The sequence below is a fragment of the Hypomesus nipponensis genome, chromosome 2 (assembly GCF_054491055.1).
Source record: "Hypomesus nipponensis isolate SF chromosome 2, ASM5449105v1, whole genome shotgun sequence".
NCBI classification, from domain to species: Eukaryota; Metazoa; Chordata; class Actinopteri; order Osmeriformes; family Osmeridae; genus Hypomesus; species Hypomesus nipponensis.
In genome coordinates, this window is record NC_140362.1 from 5,947,162 (window position 1) to 5,954,468 (window position 7,307).

At 41.4% G+C, this 7,307-nt stretch overlaps 1 pseudogene; it reads left to right on the forward strand.

The window, feature by feature from the left end:
* Positions 1-1,843: 1,843 nt before the first annotated feature.
* LOC146300571 (uncharacterized) lies at positions 1,844-5,045 on the forward strand (annotated as a pseudogene).
* The last annotated feature ends 2,262 nt before the right edge of the window (positions 5,046-7,307 follow it).

Below are 7,307 nucleotides of genomic sequence, written 5' to 3' on the forward strand. Positions count from 1 at the left end.
GGAAGAAACCTCGGGAGGGCTCAGGGAGCGACCACCCTCCTTGGTCATTTTTGTGTGAGTGAGTGTTGTGAGTAAGGTGGGTGGAGTGCGGTGTTTAAGGCTCCTGTCTGTGTTCCTGCAATGACATGAACGGTATAACTTAATGTAAGTACAATATACAATCAAATAACTATATAACAATGTATTAATCAAATAACTCTATAACAGTGTATTAATCAAATAACAATGCATCAATCGAATAACTATATAACAATTTATTATATGGCAACGACGGTATGAGCGCTCTGATCTGGCTAATGGGTAGTCATGCCAGCCGCGTATTGCCGTCCTCGCCGGTCAATACGGATCCATATTGCCCTCTGACGTCAGCTTCAAAATGAGCAATATCGACGAGTCAGCTGCTGAGTTTTACTATCCAGATGATGCTGAAAAGATTTGTCGCCGAAAGTGAGGATGAAGACTAGTCTCTTTGAATCACTTGTATCGTTATTTTGTGTTGAAATTTCTAGCAGAACCATGTTGTCCGCTTTCTATCAAAAGTAATGAGTTGCTAGGTAACACATGAAATACAGTGTGAGAAGACTTGAGAGCTAGCTACAATTAGCCTAGAGGTACCATTTATTTATCGTTTACAAAATGAAAATAAGCTAAAAATGCCATATAAACTACTTACTAACCTCGACCGTTCGGTCATGCTGGGAAATATCAAACCTCGGCTTTGCCGTATCAACCTCGCTTTCGCTCGGTCGATACGTTCCAGCCTCAGTTTGATATTTCCCGGCATGACCTCACTCTCGGTTAGTACGTAGTTAGTATTAATAAAAGAACTATATAACAATGCATCAATCAAAGAACTATATAACAATTTATCAACAATAATTGTGTCCAGAGGGGAGACACTGAATTGCGGACAGCAGATCTGCAATGCTGTCTCGCAGGGCACCACCACTTGCTGTTTCGCCATCCTCTCCCCTGACGGGCTCCTCAGGGTCCTCTTCATCCACCGGTAGGACATCATCATTGCCCAGACATACATTGTGAACACACAATGACATCTGGCACAAATGAGACGTCCACCTCCAAGGCACAGAAAAAGATGGACCTCCACCTGGTCTTCATCATGCAAAAAGCCCGCTCAATGACCGAACGAGCTCTGGCATGATGCGCGTTGAACCTACAAGTGTTGGGGAAAAAATGTATGACATGTAATTACTCTACTTAATCTCTGTGACATAGCAATTAAAATCACATATTTTAATGTACTAACCTCTGTTGTGCCACTCCCCTGAGTATATTCTTGTATGGCGTGATGAGGGAAATGGGCCTCAGCAGACAGGGGTACCCCCCATCACCCAACAAAAAGGTATCAGGGGGTGGGTACGCGGCAGACTGGAACAGGGGGCTGTGCCTCAGGACCCGGGTGTCGTGGACAGAACCTGGATAACCCACAAACACCGATGAAGCGCCCTGCATGGTCACACACCGCCTGCAGCTGTATTGAATGGAACAATTGCCTGTTAAAATAATCCTGGCCATGGGGCTCTCCCGGGGATTTGATACGAACATGGCAGCCGTCAATGGCTCCCATGGCCCTGGCAAAAGCCCCATGCCTAGCCAGTCGGGCAAAACCCTCCGATACTTCTCTCTGCCCCTCTGCAGTGGAAGGCAACCTGATGACCCTTGGCATCACCACGACTAAACAGCCACAGACCCGATGGACAACGTTGTGCACCGTGGTCCTGGGCATGTCAAATGCCCTCGACACCACGGTACAACGCACCTGTTGATAGAGCAATTCACAGTTTCTGACAATAAATATTTGTTGAGTATATAGAGATTGAAAATGAGCCTCTTGGGCACATTCCAATGCCTGAGAGCCCAGGTAAGACGTACCGCTGGCCAGCCAAAAAAGATACACCAGGACCTCTATGGTTGGCCCCCATCCATGGCACCGCTCCTGGTTGAGCAGCTGCAGCAGACTGGTGATGGAGGCTCTGCTGAGCCGGAAATCAGGGCGAGTGTCTTCCCCAGCAAAATAATGCCGGAGAAGGGGCACTGCCCTGTTCAGGCTGGCATACCGTACACCACCTTGAAATTGATGACATGTAAACAATGTTAAACAGTTGTTCATCGAATATGTTATTTATATGAATTCATCCATCCATGACATGGACAGTGCACATTAATGAACATAACTGTAAATATCACGTGTAAATGATTGTACGGTGATAATTGACATTTTACTATAATCACGGATAGGATGAAGCTATTGTGAGCGACTACTGTACTGTATTTACCTCAGAAAGCTAAAGTCGACGGTAGCTAGCTTGATGCTGTACGTGGTGATTGTGTCTCGACGATAACTACATACTATAGCAGAATTGTCACACACGGCGATAATTGACATTTTACTATAATCACGGATAGTATGAAGCTATCGTGAGCGACGACAGTACTGTACTGTATTTACCTCAGAAAGGTAAGGTCGACAGTACAGTAGCTAGCTAGACGCTTTACGTCGTGATTGTGTCTCGACGATAACTACATACTATAGCAGAATTATGTCACACACGGCGATAATTGACATTTTACTATAATCACGGATTTTCAAGATAATATTTTAAAAATTTACCTCAAAGGAGTACACTGCCAACATCTCCATCCTTGCGCGGTAGGCTCTGTGCTGAGCCCTGTCCTGCTCCATTCGGCACCTCTCCTTCTCCATCCACTCCTGCATAAGCTCATGGACAATGTGCACCATTCTCGCCATTTTTAGAGTATTTCAAACCTAAAACTAACTAACTAAAGTTTCTCTTAATAACTTCACTTACCTTTGTTTAGCTTACCTTACAGTACCTAAGCTAACCTGCCTTACCTTGCGGTAACTTAAATTACCTTAAGTTTAACTCAAACTAACTTCATGGAATCTAACTTAATTTAAATTTTAGTGTGACAATAAACTTGTGTGATAATGAAGTCTCGATATCAGTTGAAAGGCACATTGAAACTGCTGGTCGCTGGAAGATGCAATGCAAATGACTGCCTTCTGACAGAGAGCGCGAGTGCTTAAGTACACGCAGCGCGATGACGTACTTCCTGTCTTAATAGGCTGTTCGAAAACAACGGTTTTTAAGATTCCTTACCCCGAAGAGAGCTGTCTAGTAAGACATCAAGGATCAAGACAGCTGAGCCCTAGACGCAAAACTGTACGTCCAATCCAAAAAATACGGATATTTACCGAGACCCAAAACTCTGCCGAAACCATAGATATCCTTGATGTGTCTGTGCGGTCAGAAAAACAACTCTGCTGAAATCTAAAAAAAAGTTCATCAAGCTGTGTGAACTATCTTTGTGTAGTAATATCTTTATGAATTTAAAAAAAAGATAGGAAATCAATGCAATTATTAAGCAGTCATGTACTGTACTATCAACATCTCTGTCATCATTTTTATCTAGGCCAATGACAATGGTACTGGCAGTGACAGTGACGACTCAGTTGAGGATACTTCAACTCAAGTAACAAGACAACAGGAAAGATCGGAATGCTGGAATGATCCATTTCACATCTTTGGAAGCCTACCACATTTGAACAAACCATTGTGTGATTCTGTTCATGTGACATAAGCTGAAGCTCTCCTGCTGGTACTGTCATTTGCCATGAGACATTGTCTTAGTGGAGTTGCGATTATTGACCTTTTGCAACTCATTAATGTGTTGTTTGGCATGGATGTGCTTGCAAGTTCCAAACATTTATTCCAGAAAGTGTTTGGGAAATCTTCAGACCTGGTTAAATTCAATTTCTACTGCAGTTTTTGTAAATCTTATATTGGAACACAAAGTAATGACATGAGAGAGGTTGAATGCCCTCAGTATCATAGTAAATGTAAAACACAGGATCTTAAGCAAAATAATTTATTTGAGTGTTCCCCTTGCTCCACAAATTCATCCTTGAACAACTAGATGGCACAGGTCTTCTAAAATATAAAATGAACAGAAACACAAATGGATCAATTTCAGATATATTAGTTCAGTCAAGACACTCACGTGATTGATTTCGCCATTTATTCATACACATGACAAATGGTTTCACATTGGCGGAATGGATGTACATGGGGAAGCGCTCCCTGCCTTCACTGCAGCATGCATGACATGAGGCAGGGAGCAACAAGTTAAATCCCCCACGGGGAGGACAGACAGACCACATGGAGGTGAAGGGGATGGTGGTGGGTGGCAGCAGCGCAAAACACAAGGGGGCGAGGACGTGTGTGCATGCATGTGTGCGACTTTATAGCGCCGCCTATCAAGCTAAGCCTATGGGCTGAGAACACGGCGATGGGTGAGATGGCGCGCGCTGCCCGAGTTCCATGCCTGAACTAGCTCCGCTTATATGGTGAAATGTACAAACAATTATCAGGTCCTGGAGCAATCCTGAATGAGGAACATAACTTCTCTCACACATTCAACAGTGATGGCAGCCCAGTTTTCAACTCCTCTACATTTTCAATTTGGCATATTCATGTGGTGATAAATGACCTACCTACAAAAGAGAGAGGGAATCACATGGCTCTGGCTTGTCTGTGGTTTGAAAAGGGGCATCCAAAACTAAGTAGTTTCCTCCATCATTTTGTTGAAGATGCTAAAACACTGGCAGAAAATGGAGTTGGTGGCTGACTAAATCCAAACAGGTAGTCATTTCTAAACTAATAGGTTTATGTTGTGTTGTTGATTGAGTGGCAAGACCTACCATGCAGAACACAACGCAATACAATGGTTATTTTGGGTGCAGTTGGTGCAATCATCCTGGGAAATTGGTAGCAGGGCAAGTTAAATACCCTGTTTCAGAATCACAGTACCCTGACAGAACAGAAAATGAAATGTTAAGGCACATAGAGAAGGCTCTTCAAGATGGGGTTAGTTATAAGGGTGTTTAAGGTCCAACTCCTCTTATAAATGTGCCACATTTCAACATAGTCCGGGGTTTTACACCAGACTACATGCACTGTACTCTTCTTGGTGTAACAAGACAAATCCGCATTTGTCTTTGAATCCGCAAATGGAGAGATTCTAAAATTTGTTAACGGAACAAGAGGTGTGGCAACTCAAATAGTTGCCAAATTTGTACTATGAAATACAACATTCATGTTTTCTCAGATATACACAGTCCACCATGACATATTGAAATTCTGTCTCAACTTAACTTCTTCCACCCGATTACAAGTGGTTGAAGAGTATCACGGCACTACAGTTTTAGGAGAGGGTTATCCATACACACTCAACACTGAAGAGCGGGAGCTATTCAAAAGTGTGGTAGGGCAATATCAGCTGTGGTAGTGCATAACAGACTGGTCTACATAGGTCAAAGGCTTGACAGCACCGGCTACAAAAGGTGCATCAAAACAAACAACACAGTTGTACAGTTGTCTGAAGGAACATTTGGTGAAATAATCCAAATTTGCACATCTACACATTCAGAGGTTATGCTCCTTGTCAAACTTTTTAATGTTCATCGTAACAAAGCCATTGCAAACACCCCCCACATAAAATGCATCAGTCGTTCAGAACAAATGTGTTGTGCTCCCTAGTGACATTGTTGGAAAGTGTTTATTACTTGAGTTCAGTGACAAAATGTATATATGTACATTTCCTAATGATTATGAAAAGGACTGATCCAAAACCCCAATGTGTGCTCTACTTTGTCTTAAGACGATAAATTACCTACCCAATGTCCCTTCAATATCCAAATATTATAGTACACGGGTCTAGCCCTACATTGATCCTCTCTATTTCTGCCCTTTGAATGGAGTGGTTTATCTTTATTATTATGTTTGTGTTTTTTATTGTGTGTGGATGTAAAGTCCTTATGAAAAGTCTGTATGAAAGGTGCTACAGAAATAGTGTAATATTAATATAAAAATAGACCATTGTTAGAAAGCAGCACACTTAAGCAACAGGTTTAAATATATATTCAAATGCTGAAATTCAAGAAAATGCTGTAATGAATTTGCTCTGTATCATTCTTATGAATTGTATATTAACAGTAGGTCCATATTCTAAAATATTCTATTTTATTCTAAATAAAAAGTTATAACACTTGTTGGCTCAAATAAGGTTTGTTTTCTACAAATTGCATGGCAAATAATATTGTACAGATTTTTTAAAGTTATGCCACCAATGACATTTTTAAATTGGTTGGCCAGTTACATCCTATTGGTTTCAACGGAACTGGTGAATCAGGTGCCACCCATAGCTCAATGGGTTTTGACTGGTTTTAACTGGTATTCTTAACTGGTTTAAACCAGTAGATTTTTAAAACCCAGTTGACTCCAGTACAAACTATTTGAGAACAGTTAATTCCAATCGACTAGCTACTTGATTTTCAGCTGGAATTTCCACTAGGGAATGCAATAGTTGTGTTCCTTATCTGACAAGGTGACATGAGTGTCTACCATCTGAAATGCACGTATCTAACGTGAAATTAATCCAGTCAATCGCACCATAGCGATTTCACTATGTTGGCAGGGTTCACACACATTAGCTGCATTTGCATAGCTAGCAAACAAACCGATGGATCAAACATTAGCTAGCACCTATTCCATTTGGCATTGTCAAAAGATGGAGACTTTGCTATCGTCAATTTAATCGAAGTTCAGCATGGATATTGTTGTTTTTCGAAATCCATTTGCCATGGTTAGCGTCACTGAACAGAACTATACTATATTCTACCATTGTCAAAATTATCTTAAATGGTCTTGTTGCAAAAGCTAAATTGTCTCTAGGGACTATGAAGCACCTGTGTGTCGATCTTGAGTAAACTGGCGATTGCAAAGAGATGATGGCAAATACCACACAAACAGAATTGGGGCTCGCTAGCTCTGCAAATTCAGCTATTCTGGGAAGACAGCCGATATAAAACCAAAACATGAATTATATTAATATGACAAAAAGTTGCAGTTTGTATTGTGTAAAGGGTGAATTCATACAGCTGTCAATCCTTGTCAATGCAATCCGTTTTACCTTTCCTAACTGTCTAGCTACCTGGTAGATCGAAGCCTATTCTAGAAAGGTAATAAATGATAGAAGCCCATCTCCTACTGTAAATAACCTGCACAGTCTGTGCGGCCAGCATGGTACAAAAATGGCAGACAAAAGAAAGATGGACATCAGAGCATTTCAGGACACCAAAACGCAAAGAAAGAACCCTAGTGGCCTAATCTCAAAGACTAGTTGATAAAATGTTAAAAATGATGTGAAATGTGCTAATTGAATGTTTCAAAATGATTACATTAGGCAGAGGAGGCACCAGATGA